This window comes from Pinus tabuliformis, chromosome X, assembly GCF_031772625.1.
Source record: "Pinus tabuliformis cultivar Carrire ecotype Pingquan chromosome X, CPIR1, whole genome shotgun sequence".
NCBI classification, from domain to species: Eukaryota; Viridiplantae; Streptophyta; class Pinopsida; order Pinales; family Pinaceae; genus Pinus; species Pinus tabuliformis.
The window spans coordinates 1,340,785,632-1,340,811,814 of NC_142308.1; the positions used below are offsets into that span (position 1 = coordinate 1,340,785,632).

Sequence of the window (26,183 nt, forward strand, 5' to 3'; positions counted from 1 at the left end):
TTCATATATCTATCTTCTACAGTGGTGTTTACGCAATAAAAAAAGGCAGAATGGGTCTCATTGTGAGGACAGAGCCCGAAATAGTCAAATTCATGAAAGGATACCCACAACTAAAAGGAACATTGAAAAAGGTTGGTTTGCTGAAGTTCATCAAAAGATCAAAGGCCATAACAAGGAGGTTACAAAAACATTTGCAAGAGCATTCAATGGAGTAGAAGTGGAAATTGGGGATGTAAAGTTTCAATAATTAAGACTTCTATTGCAGTAGTAACTGAACTACCAAAGCATGGAGAAAGGTGGTTCAAAAACATTGCCACACTTGCCACATTGGCGTCAAGTTTTCTGGTTGTCGAAACCTTTGCTAAATGGTTGGCTATATTTTAGCTGTGGAATGCAGCCTTATTCCACAACTAACTGATAATTCCGCAACCATTTTTATACTTTTGTAGGTTACAGGTGTCGAGAGACGAAACGAGCCACATGGGTAGCTGGGAAAATTCCAGTACATGGATGGTGTCCTATCCATTTGATCCAAGTCAAATAAAAACACCCCAGTCAAAAGGAAGTCAAGGTGTGTGTTATCACTAAGTTGCCACACTAAGTCGCCGCATGTTAAGAAAAAAAACAATTTTGAATCAATGAAATGAATAAGTCATTTACTCACTTTTTTGAAGGTATTGATTAATTTTAGACTGATGATGAAAAATGAATGGCTAAATTTTTATTCAAGATTTTTAGCTACAGATATTGCGCACATTCCACAGCTAAAGTCATCCCACAGCCAAAGCCATTCCGCAGCTGAAAAATCTCAATGTTCAAATCAACCTAAATTTCTCATATGAAATCAGATTTTGATGATTCAAGTGTCATTGGAAAGATCTCAACAAGATATACATAATGAGAAATCCACCATTAGAGTTTGAAACAGTAAATAATGAAATAAATTGCTGAAAAGAAGCAACATTCAACTTGAGACACTAATTCCAAAGCAGGTATAAATTCTTTTGATTTTTCCTTTGAGAACTTGTTTCATTAATACAAATTCTTAGTTTTGTGTGTAAATATCATAACTAGAGAGATTGATCACCTCTCTCCTTTGATAATCTTACATTCCATTGCAAAATAAGTATTAGTTTTTTTACGGGTTCCAGAAGGAAGGACAAATGACTACAAGAGAATGGTGTCTCTCTAAGAGACCAATTTGTTTCGTAAGAGGATGATTAGCAACAAAGAAGAAATATGTTGATGCAAAATCAGATCCAAACACTTGAAAAACTTTTAGATACTATTGTCTCCATCACATCCATACCTCATAATAAACCATTCACCTCATTTCACTTCATATTTTCCATTTACATTCACATACATTTCCCATCTCTTTTTGTCCATTCATAACCCACAAATAAAAGCAAGATGCTCATTCACATGCTTATCGCCCATTGCCATTTCTGCTCTCCACTGCCATCTTCCATTTTCATCTTCCTTTTCCTGTCATTTTCATTTCGCAAATAAGCCTGCTTCAATGCAAATTATTGAGTCCATAGTCCTTTGAGTCTAAGTTCCTTGTTGACACCTTGAGGCTTGCATGCCTTAATGGCAAGTCCTCATGCTGACAAACAATGGGAATACATTAATGTCCCTTGTTCATCAAATCTTCTAGGTGACTCGACATCGGCAAAATTATTCGTACCTAGCAAGATGTGTTTGGGCATCTTGACTCTCATTGTCATCAATGGTGAGAGTTCTCGTGTTGACTAGTGGCATCCATTAATGGCCACTAAATCAATAATTTCCTACTATGTTTAACATCAGAACATCTTTTCACATAGTAGGAATTGTGCCAATGATTTTTGAAGACATGAAGACTATTATTTCCAGCATTTTGGAGCAGATTCAGCGAGTTTTAGTAGAAGCAATAAAAATTCATCTTGACTCTTTATCCATGAATCTTCTTGTTCAGCCACTTGAATAAGAATATGATCAGAATTTTCCAGACACCACACATACAAATCATCCATTCCAAAGGGTATGTTAAGGTACGTCATTTTCTAACTTTTGACCATAGAATTCCATAAAAGGCTAGAATGATAATTGTTGGAAAAACATTTCTCTTCCTCATTTCATAAAATTTCCAATACCATCAGTTGGGGGGGGGAATATGTTCATATTCATATCTTGCCATGTCCATATCATATTCAGGAGCTCACATACTTCCAAAATATATTAAATAATACATTTTTATTATGAGCATACAATGGCTTTTGAAAAAGTGCTTAAAGGATAAATTGAATATAAACACAATCATGGTTGTCATACAAGAACCAACCATCATGCAATCCAATAAAGATATACTTTGCAACAATAACCAAAATATCATTATGCAAAGTTCAAAGATCAAAATAGAATGCAACAACAAAATATGGTTGTTACACAAGAACATACTATGTTGCAATTCAAGAAAAACACTTTGCAAAAGTATGAAGTTATCAAATGATATCATGCAAAGTTAAGCCAAGGCTCAAGGGTCAAAAGAATTAATGTAATATATATTGCATGAGGACATGCAATAGCTTCAGTTGGGGGGTATGTTGGGTCTTGAAAATGTCATTCATTTCCATTACACTTTCACCATTATGTCCATTATATCACCTCCATTTCACTTCCATTTCACTACTATGTCACTACATTCATCCCACTTTCATTATCATTGGGTCACATTTATGTTTTTCCAAACTTTATTAATTCTTAGCCCTTTTAAGTGAATTTGTGGTGAAAAATTAGCAAATAATGTGCATATGCTTATACCTAACAAGTGGGTTGAGATTGTTAACATGTGTAGGTCAAAATGAGGCTTCTAGAAGACCTTTATGTGGCACCTTAAGGCTGAATTCGAATTTGAGTGGAGAAAATCATGGAATCATGAGGATATGTGTCACATCTCCTAATTGTATTGAAACTCCAAGAAGACATGTGTCTTATCAATTCCTATTTTGATTAGGACTCTAGAGGTAGAGGGAGAGATTCATGAACCCTCATTAATGAGATGGCTTCTCATATTTTTGTATAAATAGGAGATCTCTCTCCTTCATTTGGAGCTTAGCTGTTTAGTTCTTAAGCTTGTAGATTTTTGGTAGCTCTTTAGCTTGGAGCTTGTAGTTCTTCTTTGATGGCTTTGGAAAGTTTTGGAGAGTTTTATTGTACTTCGTTATTTTGAAGAATTTGAATAAAGCTTTGATGTTCTCAACATGGAAGGAGATGTGAAGTAGATATCATGGAACATACTAGAATGTAAGATATGGTAGATTTTATTTTGTAGTTTTGCTTTGATTTCATTCAAGTATATCATTTGATTGCTTTCAAGTTTGATAGATTAGATTTTCCATTCATGCAATTTTAATTCATGCAAGTGTGTTCAACTGATTGATTGTAGATTAGGTTTCTTTACATGTTTCTTGTATTTACTTATTAGATTAGTATTTCATGCTATATGATGATATTTATGGAGCCTTTAGCTTAACACCGTTTTAGAAGTTAGTTGGTGAAATATTGTGATTATAGTTGAAATGATTGGCTTTGCTTTTCATTAGTGTGCAATTAGATAGTTTAAATGTCATTTCATTCATGCTATATGATGATATTTCCAGAGCTTTTAACTTAACACCATTTTAGAAGTTAATTGGCGGAATATTGTGATTATAGGTGAGATAATTGGCTTTGCTTTTCATTTTATTGCTTTCATGTTTGATAGTTTATATGTTTCATTCATGCAATTTTAATTCATGCAAGTGTGTTTAACTGCTTGATTTTAGATTTATCTAATTGTGTAATTTATGCTTGACAAAATATTCCAAGAAAGCAGTCTTCCTATTTTCTGATTGGTGAATTGGAGCATAGAGAACACATTAGATTAATTTTTCTTTACATGTTCTTGCTTTTTGTTTAGTAGGATATTCATTACATAAGTTCATGTCTCATTGAGTCTTTTTAGTTCCTTAAGAATGAAATTGGCGATATGTGAAGTTATGAATGGGACTTGATTTGTTTTTCTTTCTTCCTTTTCTTAGATATTTTTCCGGCTTAGATTAATCTAACTATTCAAAGTTTTGATTTGTTTCATTTTCTCTTTTCTTTAGAAATTATATTCTAACATAAGAAACAAAACCCCCAAAAAAAACATAAACTATAAAACAACGAAGTGAGAAACAAGGTTAACTAAGCACATATGGTGCACCACACTTCATCAGTTTATGATACTCGGATTGATAATTTATGTAGAACAATTTAGGACACTAAATTGACTAGATAACCAGCTTCTGAGCTATGGTAAGGGGGAGAGGCATAGGGAAAAGACTGAGGACCCGAGCTTGGAACCCAATCCCCTAGGCCACCTATGGCCACATGGTTTCCTTAACCCGCTATAGGTTAGGTAGATCAAAGAAGCAAGGCTTGTCCAGTTTCTATGGATTGGTGTGAATGGAATCAGGGATCTAATGGTGTCTGAATGTTTACAGTGCATCAAAAAACAGGACATGGCTCTAGCTAAACAAGGGCATGGTCATGGAAGTAAGGGCCTGTCTCCTCGGGTAGCCAAGAGACCCAATCCGATGGAAGGCCATAGGGGATGTAAGCCTGATGAACACCTCATAGTGGAAGTAGCTGTGACATATAGGGATGAAATCGACGAAGGCATCCAAAAGCTGATAGATGACTGGGAAGAAGAGATAAAGTAGGGGATGGAACCAGACGATGAGATAGAAATCTGGAGGACGATGGTTCCTTATCCAGGGAACATGAGAGGAAAAATCACGCAATTCAAACACACCCTATACTTGTATTTCTTGATGAAAAGTTTGCTCAGTTAAGAAATGGAACAAATTTCTGTGGGGATGGCAGTCACACTGCAGGGCCTGCCCAACTACAAAAAAGACATGGAGAAAATCCTATTTCAGTTGCATAAACAAGATGTTAGCATGGATCATATCAACTGTAACATCCCTTGCATCGTGGAAATATTTGGAATGCCAGAGGCCACTACTGATGACCTTGCTCATGTTGCCTCAGACTCAGAGAAGCAGAACATCAAGAAGGATTAGTTCCTCTATGCTTAGTTTTTGTTTATGCAGATAGAATTTAAATTTCCTGTTGTTTATGTTAGAAGTTATATAGCATTTGGAGTGATTGTTTAGTTCATCTCCTGATGACTATCCATTTCCTCTATTATTTATTTACACTAATTACAGTTGTTCACCCAATCCCTATGATTAGGTGTCAACATAACCCCCCTTAATTTGAAGGGATGTTGGTGAGTCCAAGCATCATTTTGAATCTTTCAAGCTTTTCTCTTCCAAGCGCTTTGGTGAAGATGTCTGCAATCTACTCATTAGTGGAAAAATGGCGAAGATGGATTGTTTTGGCCTCAACATGATGTTGAATCAGATGATAGTTTGTATTGATTTGCTTCGTTCAATCATGGAACTTTGGGTTCTTGGCCAACTTTATTATTGAGGTATTGTCAATCATGAGTGGAGTCGATTGTACTTGTTTTACCTACAAATATTCAAGAATTTTCCTGAGCCACACAATTTCTTTTGTCACCTCAGTTGTTGCCACATATTCTGCCTCTGTTGTGGAATCTGCCAGAACTGATTGTTTGTGTGGTCTCCAGGAGATAGCTCCTGATCCAAGACGTATAGCATAACCCGAAGTAGATACCCAAGTTTCTTTGTCTGCATCAAAGTCTGAATCAGAGTATCCAATTAACCTAAAGTCGCCCACCCGTGTATACTTTATTCCAAAGTATTGAGTAACCTTCAAGTACTTTAGAACTATTTTTGTAGCAAACCAATGTCCCTCACAAGACTTTTGCATAAACCTGGAGAGGATTCCAACAACAAACGAAATGTTTGGTCTAGTAGTAGTTAGGTAGTTGAGACTTCCTACAAGCTATTTATACTTTGCTGCATCCTCAAATTCTTTTCCTTCAATAGATGTGAGCTTCAAGTTTTGTTCCATCGGAGTAGTCAGAGGATTGCATTCAGTCATGCCAAATCTGTTCAACAAATCTCTAATGCACTCCTTTTGAGAAAGGAATATGGACTTTGGATGTTGAGTTACTTCAATACCAAGATATTAATGAACATAGCCCAAATCAGTCATTTCAAAACCTTTCCTCAATTCCTTCTTTATGGATGCAATGTAGCTCTCATTGTTCCCTATCATCAAAATATCATCTACATATACCACAAGATATACAATTGTTATTCCAACCTTCTTGACAAACAAAGTTGCATAATCAAGATCATAATGTTTGAAATTGAGTTTCATAAGATGCTCAGTTATTTTTTCATACCAGGCTTGCGATGCCTATTTGAGGCTACACAAGGATTTCACAAGTTTGCATATTTTATGTTCATGTCTTTTTACAGAAAATCCTTTAGGCCGGGACATAAAAACATTCTCTTTCAGATCTCCATTCAAGAAAGCAGTTTTTACATCCATTTGATGGATTTTCCAACCGTTCTAAGCTACTGGGGAAAAGAGTGTCCAAATGATAGCCCATTTTGCTGTGAGGGAAAAATTATCCTCATAATTGACCCTTTCCTTCTATGCAAAACCTTTTACCACAAGCCTGGCTTTGTGCTTGTCAAGTGAGCCATCAGCTTTATACTTTTTCTTGTAGACCCCCTTGCAGCCAATTTGTTTGGTTCCCAATGGAGGATAAACTAGCTTCCAAGTGCCATTCTTTATCGAGGCATCATACTCCTTTTGCATTACTTCTTTCCATTCATCATGAGAAGCAACTTCTTTGAAGGAAGTTAGTTCAAAATCTGTAGATAAATTCAATTCACAATCATAAGAAACATCCATATCAACAGGTGAATCAGAGTCATCTACATCACCTCCATTTTGTCAGGTTGAATTTCTAGTTCCTGTCTTCCCAATCTCATCAGGATGAACACTTTCAAGTGTGTTTGTCAGCCACTTTGGGGGACCTTTTTGAGATGGTCCAGGCTGCTCTGTTGACTGAGTTGGGACTGAATCAAGATTTAGTCTACCAATTCTATCAATCACATCACTCAAAGTAACATCCGTTGTTGGAGTTTCATGCGAGGGAGAGAGTGGTTCAGAATAATATTCCACAGGTGATCTAGTATAGGAATCCCCCCTTCAATATGTGGAATCTGATTATCAAATTCTTGAAGCGATTTTGCATTTGCGAATCTATCCAAGCGATCAAGTCGCTGCTCAACAACATTGTTAGTTTTGGATGATTCAAGAAAGATTACATCTCCAGATACAACAAACATTTTATTGACTTCATCATAGAGACAATATGCTTTGGAGGTGTTTGAATACCCCAGAAATATACACTTACGACTTCTTGCATCAAGTTTGTTTCTATGTACCTTTGGTATCAAGGCATAACATGTGGAACCAAAGACCCTGAGATGCTTTACCAAAGGAATATGACCATACCACATTTCATAAGGAGTCTTGTTTCTAATAGCATTAGATGGACATCTATTCTTTACATATATAGCACATAGAACTGCATCAACCCAAAACATCAATTTTACATTTTTGAAAAACATCTTGGAGCGCGCCATATTTAAGATTGCCCTATTCATTCTTTTAGCTACTCAATTCTATTGGGGATTATAAGGCACAGTTGTTTGATGTTTGATCCCATGTTGGTGAAATAGTTTTCAAATTCATTTGAAGTGTATTATTTTCCATTATCAGTAAATAGAGCCAATACGAGATTGTGCATCATTTTCAATCCATGTATGAAAGTTCTTGAATTTTTGAAAAGCATCAAATTTGTTCTTCAATAAATAAACCCAACACATTCTTGTGTAGTCACCAATAAATGTCATGATATATTTATTTCCATTTGCAGAAGGAACATGCATTAGACCACCTAAATTTGAATGAATGAGTTCAAGTTTTCTATGTGCTCTGGAATGTGAATCATGAAAAGATTGTTTTCTATGCTTTCCTATAATGCAAGCATCCCATTGCTTAAGTTTCCTAGGAATTGTAGGCAAACCAGTAACAACATTTTTCTTCAACAAGCAGAGGCTGTCAAAGTTCAAGTGTCCAAATCTATCATGCCATAATAAACTTGATGGAAATGTACCTTCCTCATAATGAGAATTGTATGAGAAATTTGGTGCACGAGCAGAGGTGCCCTGTAGCTTGAGAAATCGTTCTTCTTCTATTCCTGTCATGACAAGTGAGTAGTCTGATGCTTTTCTCACCTCAAGCTTGCCATCAAACATATGAATGGAGTGTCCTTGTTGGCAGATGTGGACCAAGGACAACAAGTTTCTCCTCACCTGTGGGAGATATAAAACATGATGCAGAAGAAAGTCTGGAAGACCAGGAAATTTAAGCCTGATTGTACCAAGCCCTGATGGCTTGAGTTTTGATTTATCTGCAAAGTATATTGCTCCATCAACATTGTCAGTAAATTCTTCAAAAAATTCTCTTCTAAAAGTAATGTGGCAAGTTGCTCTTGAATCAAGCAACAAATCATTTTTCCAAGAAGCAAGTGAAGCATTAAATAATTCTTCATTTACTCCAATATTACAGTGTCACAACACAGTGAGTGGATTCAGGTGCTTTACCTTTCTCTTTTTCATTAGTTTTACCTTTCGATTGGTTTCTTTCATGCTTAATTATGTCCCATGGCTACTTACATGTGGATGCATCATGTGATCCATCTCTTTTGCAGTGTATGCATTGAAAATCTGACTTTTTCCTTGAGAGTGTCTGCCCCCCCTACCTCTAAAATTTCTTCCTCTTCCTCTTCGACCACCTCTTCCTCTAGAAGAATCTAGAGCAAGATTCTTCTCTCTATGTGCAAGGAACATAGCCTCTTCAGAAGTTTGAGGAGTTATCTTCTTCCCAAAAGCTTTTTCTCTTTTAGCAAATTTTTTCACAAGGGAGTAAAAGGTAATATCTTTGAGGTTTCCATTTTCTTGCAATGACTGAAGATAATTTGAGTAAGTGGGATAAAGTGCCTTGATAAAAGCTATCAGAGGAATGTCCAGTTCAAGATTAGTGACTTTGATATCATGAATAATAGATTTTACTTCTGATGCAAGAGCAAGAGGATCATCATTTTGTAATTCAAGGGTGAAAAATTTAATCATCAGTTGAACAACTTCAAGTGCAGAGTGTGAGTCATAGAGTTGCTTCTGTTTTTGTAAGGCTTCGAAAGCATTTGAAAGTGGAAAAATATGGCGACTCACCTCTTCATTTACTAATGCTAAAATCAATTCATAAGCCTTGTTGTTCTTATTTTCCCAAATGGTGAATTTCTTGTCTAAAGTAGGTTGTTCAGGCTCTTTATCTCCATTTCCATCACACACTCCTTGGCACAGCTCATTAAAAATGAGAGTGTGTTTGATTTTCCGAGACCACTCAAGATAATTTTCCTTCCCATTAAGGACCACTGCCAAAAAAGATATTAATGAGAACATTTTTTTTTTAAATATACTTATGCTGCAAATAAGCTGTAAGAAATTGCACTTCTGCTTGTAAAAAAAAACTACAATTTTAATGTATATAACAAAGGTATGGACATGCTCACAAAACCCAACAATGGAGTATAGATGTAAGGCTTCCACTTCAGAAGGTACAATTTAGACATGGTCCACACAAGAAGTGAACCTCAATGTCTAACTACCAACAAAGCACACATTCTGAACCTGTATCTCTCATCAAAACAAGCACATTTTTGACAAAAAAATGTCTCTTTCAAAACTCACCAGTACAACCCACTTAAAAACATCCTATACAGGACTCAAATAAAATGCCACTTTCAAACTTCATGAGTACAACCCACTTAAAAACATATTAGAATAGATAATAAGGCATGTAATCTACAGGTTTTCTTCAAAGTCAATCTGAGAGTCACAGTCTAAAAGTTTGTGTCAAAGCAAGTACCCATGAATTTTTTTTAGGGAAGGAGAAGGTCCAATACCATTGGAGTAGTTGACTCACATAAGTAGCCGAACGTCTGCAGCAGTTGCCAGAGAGGGGAAACCCTGCAGAACGGTTATCAAATTCTTGACAAAGGCACACCTGTGGAGTGGTTGCAAGAGGTCAGTTCTGCAAAATAGGCAGAACATAGGGAAAATAGGAAGAAGGGAGTTACAAAGCAGAGAAAGAAGTCAAAAATGGCGTTTCGTCTGGTACCATGTCAAACTAGGAGGTAACTCCTCAAATATAATCGTATTATTCATTCAGGCTGTTTATTATTATATACAAGAGGGAGTGATTGTTCAGTTCATCTCCCGATGACTCTCCATTTCCTCTATTATTTATTTACACTAATTACAATTGTTCATCCAATCCCTATGATTAGGTGTTAATAGGACCTCACTATTTCTCATGTTAACAACATCACCAACCACCACATCATGCAATTTTTTGAGGAGAGTAGGTGTTATGTGCATCATGGTGCTCATTTACAAGAAGAACAAAAGCATACTTTAATTATTCTATATTTTGATTTGTTCTTAATAATTTGGCCATGTAAATTTTAGTAAAATTATAAATTTTAATGGATTAAAATTTGTTTCTCAATGCATAAATTGATTAAACACCCTAAAATATTCTTGGAGCACTTGAGTTATTCACAACTAAAATTTGTAATTCTAGCAAATCCATATCATATTTAAAAAAACAATAAAATGTAGAAGATTTAGATTATACATAAACTTATTTCACATTTCACATTTGATTAAAAAAAATTAAAAATAATATTATATTATTGTTAATTTATTTTTACTATTTAATAATAATAATAATAATTATTATTATTAAAAAAATATAAACATAATTGTTTTTATAGAATGGTATTAAAAATATATTATTATGTTTTTTTATGGGATATAATTAAAAAAATATTATATATTTGGCTTTTCATTATTTTGGAGTGTGAAAATGCCTTTATTTATAAAAATAAATAAATATACTATAGTACTCTGTATAAATTTCAAATTTCATGAGCAAAATTAAGAATGAAAACTACCTCTGAAAAATTAAACTATCCTAAAGAGTTATTCCCTCCAACATTGAGACTATTTATTGATAATCTAATTCAGACATTAGATTATATGATTTCTGAATGGTTAATCAAACATACCGCCTCATAATTTGCAACATTTTCATGATGGTTACGATCATGCTTAATCCAAATTTGATGGCATAATCCTTTTTGTACTTTTATTTCTCCATTGATATTTTATTTTATTCTTTTCATAGGGATTTGTGTATATTATTCGACTAAAGTTTAAATTGCTGTTTGAGTTATAGAACACACGTAAAGTGAAAAAAATAGGAAATTTATTAAATTCATTGATAGGAAATGATGATAGAAAAGATAGGGCCAGGAATACATTGAATTATATGATGGAATCTTTTAACAGGATATTGGTGATATGTATTCTGGATTTCCTTATGTGAATGGCTAGGAGGGTCTAATCAAACATACCATCTCATAATTTGCAACAACGTCACGATGATGATGGTTATGGTCGTGCTGAATCCAAACTTCATGGCATAATCTTTTTCATAATTTTTATTTCTGCATTCACACATTATTGTAACTTGTATTTATGAATTCATAGAGATTCGTGTGTATAGTATATTAAAGTTTAACTTTCTGTTTCAATACGCGAATAAAAGAAACACGTAAAATTATTAAAGTCAGTGATACTAAAAAGGATATGTCAAAGGATTATTAGCGGGGAAGAATTGAAAAGAGCTATCCAGCCATATTGGGTATTTAATGCCGAAAGAGGAGCACTCAACTTAATGCGATAACACAGGAGCGGGTAATTTCGGCATTAAATAATATTTGTCTGCTTTTGTGTTATCGGACTAAGTTGCATGCTCTTCTTTCGGCATTAAATACCCAATATATGGCTGGTTAACTCTTTCCGGAAGAATTCGCTGAAATTATTAAATTTATTAAACATTTATTAATTGAAACTGGTTTAGGCTTCTTCTTTTTTTTTTCTCTTCTTTAAGTATAATTCTTTTTGAGTTTCTTTATTATTTTTTCTTTTATTATCAAACTTTTGTTTGTTTTTCACGATTGTTTGAGTATTCACTCAAAACATTAGATTTCAGAAACATCAACATAGTTTCATTTAAAACAATCTCCAAAAATATGACAAATCGCAAAATGTCATGTTTTCATTATATTTTTTTACGCTTTTTAAGAACAAATTAACAATATAATCATAATAAACCCATTTAAAAAAAATTATAACTCTGCTCAAAATATTAATTCTTAATATTTGGCAAACCAAAGAGTAAAACATTAGAAATATCTATTTATGCATTATATCATAAGTATCATTAACACCTTTCTTTGTGTCAGACATCTACTAAGCATATACATATATAAAAAAATATTATTTAACTACTTCCTAAAATACTGGAATCTCTATTGATATATAGACATAATCATTCTATAGAATCTATTACACACAATCAAAGTAATTGAAAACTTTATTAAGGATAGAAACTGTTATTCAAATTTACATTGTGAATACCTCTCAGACTTTAGTCTACGAATTACATCGTGATATAAGTTCGAGATGAGGACATCTCTCCGTCACTCATGATGGCTCAGATTATCGAGTACACTTGTTTACTTTCGCGATTTTTCTACATTAATGAACCTGTACTGTAAGATTTTACCACCGTTGATGGAGGTCCGGTTCTATACTTACCTTATGGTTCACACTACCCAGCATTAACTCTAGCTGAATCATTGCTCAGCCTAGGTGGAGGTGGCACCTTGCTGGAGTTATTACTACAGGACCTCGTACATTGTAACCTTGGAATTCGCTCTGGATCAACGACATCAGTTTCTCCACTAGATCGGACGGAGGAGGGGTTTCTTGGTTTGTCTAACCCTCGAATGGGTATGTTCACTCGTCATTTTTCCTCTTTGGTTCATGCTCCTGGTATCTTCTGGGTCAGTTTGTATTCATAGTTTGAGGACCCTCTGCTAGGGTTTTTTTCGAGCTCTGAGTTCTTTTTCTACTCCCTGTATTCATTGTTAGGGTTATTTGCAATTTCGGGTTCCTATAAGGAGTCTGTTGGCATTCTTGGTGTGAACTTATCTATAGACGACTCACCCCTTCGGACCATCCAGGTAATTCTAATGGAGATTCTTGCTTGTGGTTTTTGTTTTCTATTGTTACATTTGCTGAACAGTCTATTAATCCTTTCTTTTTCCACCCAGTTGGGGTGGAGGGTTTTGTAGAGGCCATGCAATGGACAAGCTGCAGGTCAAGCTTGTTGCGAGGCCCTTGGTTCAATTTGGGGACTCGTTTATTAATATCCCGGGTATGCAAGAGTTTTGTATTGAATTAGAAGTTTAAGAGTGTGGCTTCATGGAGAGTTTTTGGCACTTCTCCTTGCCATGACTACGATATTGATTACCCTCTGTAATTTTTAAATTTAGTTTTGAGTTTCTGAGGCCTTTCAGCCATGAACATGTTGCTAGATCTACCCGGCTTCGACCGACTTAGTTATTTGTATATTTTTAATTATGTCGAGGGTGAAGCGATTCGAACCCTGGCTGGAATAGTTACAATTTGGTGCCGAGACTGTTGAATGAAATATATGTAATCTTGTTTTACATCCTTAAGCATTTCTTGGAATACAACTTCGTTCCTATTACTTATTTTCTTTCTGGAAATTATTCCTATGTTTATGCTAGATCTCAGCCTGTATTTCTTTGTTTGATTGGTAGAATATTTAATTATTTTAGAGGTTCTACGAACGCCCTGTTGCCTCCAGCCGCAAGGGTTTGTAGTTTAGAATATCGCCTCTGATTTTTCTATTTCGAATGTATTAATGCTTTGAAGAGATTTACAGAGATTCTATATCCGGTATTTTCTGCGTTATTTGAGAGAACAGTCGAAATCTATGTTTTTTCTTTTCGACTGGGGATTTTTGTGGATTCCTAATTATTTTGTGGTGAGGCTACATACCTCATTTTCGAACTCATTTTCTAAAGTTTTGGTTCTGGGCATATTTACAGTTCGAATATTTCCCTGCTTGTTCTGAGTTTTCCGAATTGGTTGTTCTGTTAACTACTTATAATCAGTACCTATTATAATAGTTCCTCATTTATAGAGAAAGAAAATCTCCCTACTGTTTCTCTTTTTGTTAACAGAAGATTTGTTACTCTTTCTTGCGTACTGTAATTCCTGTGGAACAATTTTCCAATAATGAAAATGAAGTTTGTCTTCTAGTTATATCATTTATATTCATAATTATAACTATGTGGAACCTTATAGCATTACTTGTTCTAAATCTCTGAAATTCGTGAACTTTACTAATACTAGTCTTTTCTGTTCTTTTCTTGAATCATACAATGTCAATAAATTAATATGACAGTTAACTGTAATTTAATCAAGCTATCTCATTCTTGAATTACTGAAAATGATCATTATGTCTATATCATAATCAGGACAAAATCTACTTAATAAGCACTGATATTATTACTTATCTGTACCATTGTCTAGCTTGAAATATTCTTGATTCAGTCTTGCAACCAGACCTGAATTTCTCTGTATCTTTGCCTCCCAACCTTGAGACCTACTTCAGTAGTCTCCCCTCGAGATTTCCTGTTCACAAGAACTCTTTATTTTCTTGAGACTTACAGTCTCAGCACCCTCTGGTCCAAACCAGACATGGCCTTATAAGACTGCCTGACTCTTCAGCACAGTATGTTCCTTAGTAACTCTTCCCTTCTTTCTCCTTGATCTCAGATACCTCTATCCTCTTGATCTCTTGGTTAAAACCTCAAGAAATTAGTTTCAAGAACTTAGTTAAGAACAGGTAACTATTTCCCTAACTGATTATTAAGTAAAATAATATTTACTGATAACTGTTGTCTTCATTCAAAAAAAATATTAACTTCCAAAATAGTATTTTTTAAATTAAGAAAATAAATAGTTGTCCAAACTGTAGTAATTAAAATATTTACATAGTTTGGGGGATATCACATCTTCCCCACCTAAGATGTAACATTGTCCCAGTGTTTTCCTTCTAAAATCAAATTTGGAAAGGTCTCCTTCATAACCTACTCATCTTCCCAGGTGGCCTCTTCAGGTCCAAAGTGTTTTCATTGCACTTTAACCTAGGTTTAACTTGTTTTCGCAACATTACTTCTATTCAATCTAATATACACAGAGGCTCGACTAAGAACTCAGATTCCGATTCGACCTACATAGCAACAAAACGACTTAAGTCATCAATCAACTTCTTTAATATATTTTCATTTAAAAAAATATTTTCTCGGATATTTTACCTGAATGTTTTGCTAATTGATTACATGTTTAGGATCATAAATGTATTTATTATGTAAATAAATGTGGAAGGCATTATTCATACGAATGTTGCTGGGTAAAGAAAGTTGGTAAGCCATTGGCCCGATCCGAGCTAAGTTTTGAAATGGTTTGCAAAACCGGGGTGCCATCTTAGCACATCTGATTCATTGCAATGCACTTTTCTTAGCTCGTACTCTAATGAAAACATGGTCTCCTACTTGAAATTCCTGAAAAGTCCATTTCCAATCAACAAAGTTATTTTGCCGGTTTTGAGTAGCCTTTAAGTTGTTTCGTACTTTCTTTACCATTTCCTCCATTTCTTCCATCATATCTAGTCCTAACATCAACTTGTCCTCTAGTCCACTCCAACTCAATGGTTTTCTACACTTACGCTCTTATAATACTTCAAAAGGACTCATCTATTAAGATGTGTGTTATCCATTGTTATAATCAAATTCTACCAAGTGTAAGTAATCCTCCCATTTTAATGGTTGTTGCATGACATAAGTTCACAACTTGTCTTTAACCACTTGGTTTACTCTCTCTGTCTGTTCATCCGTTTGAGGATGATAAGCGGCACTGAAATGCAGTTGCATGCCCAATCCTTCAAAAAAGGGCCTTCCAGAAGGCTGATGTGAATTTCACATTGCGATCGGACATGATCATTTTGGGTATTCCATGTAGCTCGAAAATGTGTTGCATAAAAATGTTAGCAACCTGCACCGCTTTATAAGTTGACTAAACTGGTATGAAATGAGCAGATTTGCTTAATTTGTCTACCACTACCATGATGGAGTCATTTTGTCTTTTTGACTTAGGTAGTCCATTGATACAATCGATGGATATGGTTTCCCATTGCCATTTAGGAATAGGTAAGGGGTGGAGTAAACCGGTTGTGTGTTGGTGCTTAGCTTTTATTTGCTGGCATAAATTTTGCTAAATATTCTACTACCTCCTTTTTCATTCCAGACCAGAAAAATTCCTTTCCTAAGGTAGAAATCATTTTCTGGTATCCAGGATGGCCTGCATAAGGAATCTTATGAAATTCATCTAAAATTAAGTTTTTAGGATGTTTTCCGTTAGGTACATATAACCTCCTCCTATAAAATTAGCAATCCTTCAGTACTTACCTCATATCCTAATTATTGTTCATGGTTGTTTGGAATTTTTGTTTGCTACCATAAATGTTTTTATACTAAATCTTACATGGTTGTTTCAAGAATCTTCTCATAAAAGTTGTTCTTGACTCACTGAAAGAAATTTCATATAAACAATTTACCTTTCAACTTAAAGCATCTACAACCCGGTTTTATTTCCCCTTCAAATGCTTCATTTCAAAATTGAATTTGCTTAGGAAATTTTCCCAATGAGCTTGTTTAGCATTCAAAGTGGGTTGCTTAAAGTAACTTGTTAGACTATGATGATCTGTTAATAACAGAAATTTCCTACCCATTAAGTAGTGTTGCCGCATTTTCAAGGCATGAATCACTGTTGTCAGTTGCAAATCATATGCGAAATACTTTTGTTCGTACTCATTAAGTTTCCTTGATTCATAAGCTACAACCCTACCTTCTTGCATTAATACGCCATCTACACCCTCCTTTCTAGCATTTTCACAAACCATGTATTCTTTGTTGGGATCTGTGATGCTCAAAAAGGGTGTAGTGGTGAGTAGATGCTTGAGCTTGTCAAATCTCTTTTCACAGTCAGGGGTCCATTTAAAGGCTTTCCCTTTCTTTTTCAAAGAATTGATAGGATATGCCACCCTAGAAAACCCTTCCACAAGTCGTTTATAATAACCAGCGAGACCCATGAATGATATTATGTTAGCTACATCTTTCGATATTGGCCATTCCATTGTAGTCCTTATTTTCTCTGGATCTACTGCAATGCCATTCTTGGTGATGAGATATCCTAAGTACTGGATTTGATCCTTAAAGAAGTCACACTTGCTATATTTGGCATACAACTAGTGTTCTCTTAAGACTTGTAGAACAATACGGAGATGTTCCTTATGTTCTTCCATGCTTCGAGAATAGATTAGTATGTCATCAATAAAGATTAATACAAACTTATCTAAATATTGATGGAATATGTTGTTCATGAGACACATGAAGGTGGTTGGGGCATTAGTTAGTCCAAAAGGCAACACTACAAACTCATAATATCCATAACGAGTTCTAAATGCGGTATTTTCCATATCCTCCTCCTTTATCCGGATCTGATGATATCCTGATCGTCAATCAATTTTGAGAAGACCGTTGCACCCTTTACTTCATCAACTAATTCATCAATATGGGGCAAAGGATATTTATTTTTAACATGGTTAGTTTGTTTCACTGACGATAGTCCATACACATTCTCAATGTTCCATCCTTCTTCTTGATAAAGAGCACTGGAGCTCCCCAAGTGCACACACTAGGTTGAATATACCCTTTATCAAGCAACTCTTGTAACTGCATTTTTAATTTAGTTAGCTCTAGTATGCTCATGCAATAAGGAGCTTGGGAGACTGGGGCAGCTCATGGAATTAGCTCGATGGTGAAATCTATGTCTCTTTTTTGGCGTAGGCTTCGGATTTCCTCAGGAAATACAATTGGAATGTTTTGTATCACTGGAATACTTTCTACAGAAACAGATTTATTTATCTTTAGAATCAGTGTATCCCACTTGTATTGCATAGACTTGACAACCTTTTCTGATACATTTTACTGATTGGGAGGTTGATACATGTCTTATATGCAGAGGCTTTTGAATACCTTGAATCTCCTGCCTTACTCCTTTCTCATCCTGGTAATTGATGGTTTTGGTCTTGTAGTTAATATGGGACTGGTGCTTTTCCAACCAGTCCATATAAGGAAGCAACATCAACTCTTCATTTTGATTTATGAGGATTCATGGCCAATACCTGTGACTTTTCCACAACAATTTTCAGAGTACATTAATTACAATCTTCTTGAAAAACACATCGACAAACATGGGCCCACCATAGTCATTCAATCACACAGAGGGACCAGATAAACTACACAGTACTAGAGAATGTGAAATCGCGTTCACTGTTTTCGTCACATATAATGTGAAATCTAAAGTTACCATAAATTTATGCTAGTAAACATAAAAAACTTTAAATTTTCACAAAATTATTTTATTAGTTAAAACAACATAATGTAGAAAAATTATGACACTATAAAATATGTTATTGATTGATATTTGTGTATTGTATTAGTACTAAGTTAGAACCACTTTAATTCTAGATAATAAACCTTTCAAGATGCAAAGCTCTTTCTTAGGGAAAATTTTGAGGAAATGTTTACCCCTCTATAGATCTAATACCTCTAGCCTTTTAATAACTTTGGAGTTATGGATCTATTCTAGTTTTTAGCAAAACACTAGAAACATGCTTTAAATATAGGGAATTTTTTATTTTAACTTGTTCTATATACTATATAGCAAGTTGAGACTGAAATATTATACATACACAAATTGAATTAATTTTATTATTACTATTTTTTAAAAACTTAAATATGTTTTTATTTATCACTTACATGTCAACTGCATATTAAACATTGAAGGAATTACCAATCTCCCTCGTTTGTTAAATTAGAAAGAATATGTTAAGGGAGCACAAATTACCCATATATATATATATATATAAACCTTTTACTCAACATACTTGATTTATGATCCACATTAAACTTTTTCTTGTTATTATTTTTTTTAAATATTGCATATCAACTGGATATTGTAAAAGAAATAAATTACACATCTCCATAATAGTTGAAAGTAAAAATAGAATAAATTTCTTAATTTAAATACATTATTTTTAATTTAAATAGCTGAAAGGAATTATTAGTTGATAAGAATAGTGGTAAACAAGTTGAATATTTTTTTAGTTTTTTTAAATTTTCTCAATCATGTCTTTATTACTTTTTTCATATTTTTTCTAAGAAAAAAAAATCAATAAAATTTTAAGAAACTTAATCTAAAAAATTGATTCTATTGCAAACGTTAATTTTGAATACCTTGCAATCTAAGGAGTAAAACATTTAGAAAGATTTTCAATACCTTGTAATCTAAGGAGTAACACATTTAGAAAGATTTGTTACACATTATATCACAAGTATCATTAACACCTTTTTTTTTTACATCCCTCATCAAAAAAAAAAAAACCCAAGCAAAAAAATTATCTATTATCTATACTGTATGCTAATTTCCAAAGAGCTAATATGATAAAACGATACAAAAATAGAGCATAGTTTCATGCTTCTTACATGAATGTTCCATGAATTTTTGGACACCATCCTTTCACCTCCAAAATCTCATTATGCTTTCATAACAAAAACATGAAACTTGATAGTAGGTGCAGAGAGATGACCACGGGAAGTTATTTTAAATTTAAAAATGAGCATGGAGGGAGGAACATAGGTAGATATAGGATTAACTTAAATTCTCAATGAGGTTTTCTAATTTGACATTAATAACACATCTCTTCAATTGCTAACAATAACTTATGTTATGTAGTCTCGAGGAGTGGAGTCATTAGAAGGTACAATGGTTGGAACTAATCATTGAGCATACTGAGAGTGGAGAATCTAGATGATCTTGTCGGAAACACAAGAATCATGCATAGATTAAAAAGGGCCAACAATTTTTCCCTTTATCCTATTCCAAGATTCATCATGATAAGTTTGTGTGGTTGAGAGAAAATAATATATCCTTTCGCCATAAAATTGACCAAAAATTGATATAGCCAAGTTGGTATAAAGAGTGAGATTAAGGTTTTGGAAATTGGTAAAAATTTTCATAATGTTTTGGGATACAAAGCATGGTTGTAAAAATTTCACTGTAGTTCTCACGTTTCGAGCATCACTATTAGAAACCAAGTCAATAGTGAGAGGGGGATGAATTTGTATTATGATAATTTTAAGACTTTCTTTCACAAGTAAAGAATGCTAGGACAACAATAAATACTTCAACAACTATTCTAATAAGCATCACAAAAATTTAACACATAGACTCTTCAAACTTCTCTTCAATTAATTTTAGAAAGGAAAGTTTCAACTTGCTTTTAAAAAGTTATTTGGCTCCAACCAAAAGGAAGCTATTACTTCCTAATTTATGAACTATTATGAAAGGAGCTAAAAACCTTGATTTATTAGTTGCTACATAAAGGAGATACAACCCCTGATTTATCAATTGCTACAAAAATTAGCTCATACCATTAATTTTTTACCAATGACTATTGGAAGGAGCTAAAACCCTGATTTATCAACTACTACTAAAAGGATCTCCTACACCTCATTATTTTCCAACGACTACTAGAAAGAAATGAAACCCCTGTTCTACAAGATGCCACTTTATTAACCTTCTTGATTCACCATTCCTTCCACTTTGAAACTGAAATCATGAAGGTCGCTTACTTTCATAAAACAAAAGAAATTATTTTCTTAGTCACACAACTGAATCACCACCAAATCTCATTCAACATCCTCTAATCTCTAATCAACATGCATAGCATGAACACTAATAGCAATAGCATCAACAAGTATTTCTTTCATCCTAGGTCTATTCTACTTATATGGAATTAGAGTTGATATTTTTTTTTACACTATAGTTTAGTTCAACCTTTTATCATCCATGAATTCTTACTTTTTTTCACATATGTTCCAATTCTATTAAGTCTTCTTAATGTCTTCAAGTTGTATTCAATCTCTGATTTGTTGTCCTGATCTCTAACTCTAAGTTATTCAATTAAATTATTCAATTCTATAACTTTATAGGATTAAGCAAAACTCCTATCTACAATTATAAATTTTGCTAAGTGCTAAATTTGGCCAAACTGCCAAATAAGACATCAAATTTTCTATGCTTTGCCAAATAGTTGTTGACTCATTCATGCAACATTATCCTAAGTTTAATGCATATCCAGTTTGGTGGAATCCACGATTTTTTCTGCATAGGATGAAAAATAAAGTTGTCGATCCGCTTATGCCTAGCCCACACACATGTACACATAAAAGTACACAACAAACTAAGTGTTAGGCCAATAGTTTTTCCCCTGGCTCTTACTTCTACGGGAAAAAATTTAATGAGCACATTTGATTTCCTCTAGGGTTAATCCTCTGTGGTGATGTGTCCTCTTAGGAGCCAACATGTTTCCACTTATGTGTTTATAATTGGTCCACTACTTCTCCTCTATAGGCCATGTGTGATCCAATGTGTGTTGATGCCTTGTCAAACCAGAGAAAAAATGTTGTGCTCCCTCGTTTATTAGTAGGATTCCTAGACTTCCGATGTCTGAGGTGACATGCCACTATGGGGCCTCACATTGCACACATGGACTAATAGGAAAATTGTCGTGCTGATTTTTATTTGCCACCACAGTTCCACCATGTCCCGAAGTTATCCCCCTATAATTTTCAACTTGTGCACCCTTCAAGACTGTTGGGGTCATTCTTCTAAGATGATTTGTCCTAGACAACTTGCGTGCCACCTTTGCAAGGATGTTACATATTAATCACTGAGTTTTCATGTGTCACCCGTTTTTGGCCCACTTGGCCACCTAAAACCACCAAATCTACATGTAAGATGCCACATCTTCATTGGTGCCACATGTCATGTTGACATCATGTTAAGGTAATGATGTTACTATAGCCCCATCATGGCTCCATGCCACTCCTATAAGTTAATAAAATCACACCATGTGCCATCTCATCCACGTCCTCCTAACACCACATCATCCCAAAGATTTAGACACACACGTACCTTGGAATCTTCTAGAAACAAGGCTTTCATGGTGATGTTTTATCCATGGGGTTACCCACTACTCTGCCGTGCACCAAATACCACTTACTTGCACCAAGGCACCTTGCCACCTCATCGAAAGACTATTTCCCTGAATGTTTTAACTAGCACTCCTTTGAGAACTCCGAGGGAAAGACTTCGAGGATGATGTGTTTGATATGTACCCAATTTCATTGGTCAAACTCACCTATCTATGCCACCTTTCTCAGCCACAACATCCCACATAATTTCCCCACTACAATTTACCATTTACCATTTATGGTTTTTCGTAGACACCCCCAACATGGTTTTTTTGTAAAGGGGGTAGGGCTCCCGCTTTTAATGAGGAGCATTGATCACTTGATTGCTGGTTTGCGCAATCCACCCAAAATGGACCACCCTATCATTAATGCTTGAGCATGCATGGTCCCCCATAATTTCTTTGATGACTTGGTGGGGACATGTGGTACCTAATCCATCTGATACATGCAGATGGTTTAACTCTTGTCCTCTACTAGTTATTTAACCATCTTAGGAGAGTATTTCCAAACTTAGTGTCAACTAAAACCATCCCCAACTTTAGCTATGCAACCTTTGACCCTTTTTGGCCTACCTAACTTTGATTGGAAACAACTTTTGATCCTGTAGATCTCTTTCAGACTTCAATATACCATCGGAAAGCTCTCTCCAAGCTATATCCACTTGAGTAGGTTCTAAGATCTCTTAAGATGATCTTCTAATCTTGGAATTCTCTGTTATTTGATTAATCTACTTGCAACCATCTATTCCTTTGCCATCAATGACAACTTATGTATAACAATCACTAACCACCCCATCATGAATTTTTTCAATAGAGTATGTGTTAAGTGCATCAAGCGGGTCATTTATGAGAAGAGCAAAGGCATAGTTTAATTGTTCTATCTTTTGGTTTTTTCATAATAATTTGGCTATATACTTTTTGGTGAGATTTTGCTTTTTAATTGTTTAAAATTTGTTCTAAATGCATAAATGAATTAAAGACCCTAAAAAAATTTTGGAGCACTTGAATTGTGCACAAATCAAATATGTGATTTTAACAAATCCATACCACCTTTCAAGAAAGACCAAAATTTAGAAAATTTAAATTATACATCAAAATAAAAACATATTCCCTATTTAGTAAAAAAATAATAATTTAATTATATTATTGTTAATTAATAATAATAATAATAATAATTATTATTATTAAATAATTTGTTTTTACATAATATTATTAAAATCCTAATATATATTTGGCTTTTCATTCTTTTGGGGCTGGAAAATAGTTATATTTATAAAATGTTTTTTAATATCCATATCCATATATAACTATCTTACATGTTCAAATCTCATATAAATAGTTGAGAATAAAAGTCACTTTTAAGAAATTAAATTAAGTTGAGCACATCCTAGCCTCCTACTAATTCCGAGATATATATATATATATATATATATATATAAAATTATCTTATCGGTAATCTAGTTCATTCAGTGGAAAACTTTTAACAGATTACGTGTGATATCTACCAAGGATTTCCTTCTCTGAATGGCTAGGAAAGTTTGGTCAAACATAATCTCATAATTTGTAACATTTTCACGATGATTACGGTTGAATGGCCACTTCATGGTATACTATTTTTATTTTTTTTCTCAATTCTTTTCTTTTTAATTTTTATTTATGAATTCATAGAGGATCGTGCATATTAGTCTACTAAAGTTTAGATTGGTATTTCAGTTATGGAGAACATGTAAAGTAAAAAATATTTTTTACGCTATTAAATTCATTGATACGAAATGACGATAAAGAGTTTAAATTTATTAAATTTAGTGATGAGGAATTTATTAATTTTTTAAATGTATTGGTAGTATATATTACTCATTAAATTTAATTAAGTACAAAATTTAATAATTGATATTCAAATATATTAATAAAATTATAGCTATACAAATATTGATGGTGTAAAAAAATATATTGAATTATATTATAAAATCTTTTAATAAGTATTTTATGTAAATGGCTAGAGGGTGTCACACATCTATTAATTAATAAAAGTTCATACAAAAAATTTATATTTACTATATACGATAATATTATAGAGTTAATTTTCATAATGACAATATAATACTTGTAACTTATTATTTGACTTTACAGAAATTACAATGTGAATATTCATTTTTAAACAATTATAGAAATTGGTCATTATATTTCGATTATGCCCTGAAAAGGTCACTGTCAGGCCAGTACATATGTTATTACAGCACTCTGTTGATTTTACGATGTAACATTTGTCCTATCAAATATGATTCTAATCATGAACTTTACACTGCTTTGCATATTACACTTGCATGAATTGTTTGGTCTTTAACTGCAATCACCTATCCATCCTTGTGCGTCTATGTCACATTAATGGCCATGGTTAACTCAGCCTAGATGCAAGTGCTCCCTTACTGGCGCTTTTAATATGGTGTTGCCCCAACAGTAACTTGGGATTCCCTCCAAAATCAACGGCCTCGATGTAGATCTGGGATCGGACGACTGAGGTGCATACTCGAGGTTCTAAGCCTCTTGTTAGGTGTTTATTGCGTCTCATTTCTTCCTTGCACCCTGTGATACCAACGTTTGCTATGGAGGTTAACCTCCACTTGCTTTCTTCAACGTGAGCTGGGGTTCTGGTGCTTGCTCCAGGGTTTGAATTCTTTACACAGGTAATTGGTGTTCCCCTTATCTCAGGCTGAATACATAATTCCTCAACTTATTCTCCATTTTGTATACAACACTTTAACATTTTGGTTCTTTTTTATCAGGGTGTGAGCTTCATGTGGCTACCATCAACTGCGGAAGGTATCCTCAGTCCAGCCTAGTCTAGGTATAAGACCATTCGAATCGTTTACCTTCAATGTTATTGATAAACATTTTTACATCGTTAAGGGCTATAATCCCTATCTGTTATTGGAGTGGCAGAGTCTTGAAGAGTCATGGTGAAGGCTGGATGGAGCCCTCGCTTGGATTCTGGTTTGCGACAACCTCTAGATATATTAACCTAAAGGGTCCTTACTTAGTTAAAGAATGTGTGGGGTTTAACCCATTAGTTTGATTTTGAATGAAACTGATTATCATGATTGTTTCAGAACTATTTTGACATTCTCAGCCCTTGGGGTCTGTAATTTAGATGGGCTTTTGTGGCTTCTTCCCTTTTGAGAAGTCTCGCTTGAAAATAGAGGGTTACGTTAGCCTGTAATGGCGTTTTTATCCTGAAGGATTCTAGCGAGGGTTTCGGCTTCCAAACCGTAGCCTCCTTCTCGGCTTGATATTGTTATATAGATATTTGTTTAATGAAATTTATCATTGTATTTAATTTTTAATCCTACATTGCTACGGGAGGCAACGTCCTCCATCGTACCTCTTCATGGGTTATTGTTATTTATCATTTTTCGTCATATACATGGTTTCACACTGCTAAAGCGAGCTCCTTATTTTGGTTATATGTTTGCAAGGGTTGATTTTTGAAGAAAAAGGATTTCTCAGGTCTTTTGATAAGGATTCGATTGGGTTATTGAATTCGCTGCATCACTTAATCTCATTTGCTTTTATCACTTGTTATAACAAAACAAATCTGCAATGTATAAAGTATATTACATAGTTAAAAATATCTTTGTGTATGTGTTTAAGAGTCTTAAGAAGAACCGGGTATCGAGTATTCTAGCAAATCACTCAGGTTTTTGGCAGTGCTTAACCTGGCTTGCCCTTTCCAATTTTGGTTTACATTCATTTGTTCTATGAGATAGTATTAGGGTTTATTTCATTGCTTTGGCCATCTTTACTAGTAAGTTTGCACTTTTCTTTATTACACGTTCATGTGTATAGTTATCTATGTACATGAGGTTGTTAATTGTTTAGATGGTATTTCTCTATTCATTTCCTATTGATACTTAATATTGTTTCAATCTTTTTCGATTTATCTAGAAAAGAAAAGCAGTGTTCTAAATATAGTCTTGGTCTATAATCATGTT

At 34.1% G+C, this 26,183-nt stretch overlaps 1 long non-coding RNA gene across 1 annotated transcript; it reads left to right on the forward strand.

Annotated features, from left to right (window-relative positions):
* The first annotated feature begins 24,765 nt into the window (after positions 1-24,765).
* On the forward strand, positions 24,766-25,284 carry LOC149145019 (uncharacterized). The gene is made up of 3 exons (XR_016264839.1): positions 24,766-24,878; positions 24,978-25,039; positions 25,135-25,284. It is a non-coding gene; the product is annotated as an uncharacterized LOC149145019 (long non-coding RNA).
* Positions 25,285-26,183: the final 899 nt, after the last annotated feature.